Here is a 696-nt window from a genome sequence, read left to right on the forward strand (position 1 = left end):
CAAGGAGCAACCAAAGGAGACCTTTATATGCTTGAAGATCTTGGTCTCATCTCTAGTTCTTGCTTCTCATTTAGTTCTGTTTCTTCCTTAAGAAAAGATGCATTGTGGCATACTAGACTTGGATATCCACATGTTAGGGCTTTAAGCATTATGTTACCAGGTGTCATGTTTAAAAATAATGATTGTGAGGCATGTATTTTGGGCAAACATTGTAGGACTGTGTTTCAAAGATCATCCACTATTTATGAGAATTGCTTTGATTTGATTCACTCTGATGTTTGGACTGCACCATGTTTATCTAGGGATGATTATATATCTAGGGATGATTATAAGTATTATGTCACATTCATTGATGAAAAATCCAAATAAACCTCGTTAACACTCATTAAAACAAAAGATAGGGTTCTTGATGCATTTAAAAAATTTCAAAGCTATGTTACTAACCATTATCATGCCAAGATTAAGATTTTCAGGTCAGATAATGGTGGGGAATACATAGGCCACACATTCAAAGATCACCTAGCTCAACATGGGATTCTAAATCAGACTAGCTGTCCTTACACTCCACAACAGGATGGAGTTGCTGAAAGGAAGAACCGACACCTCATGGAAGTGGCCCGTTCAATGATGTTCCACAAGAGTGTCCCTAAGAGATTTTGGAGTGATGATGTGATGACTGCTTGCTATCTAATCAAC

The sequence above is a fragment of the Brassica oleracea genome, chromosome C1, assembly GCF_000695525.1.
Source record: "Brassica oleracea var. oleracea cultivar TO1000 chromosome C1, BOL, whole genome shotgun sequence".
NCBI lineage: Eukaryota > Viridiplantae > Streptophyta > Magnoliopsida > Brassicales > Brassicaceae > Brassica > Brassica oleracea.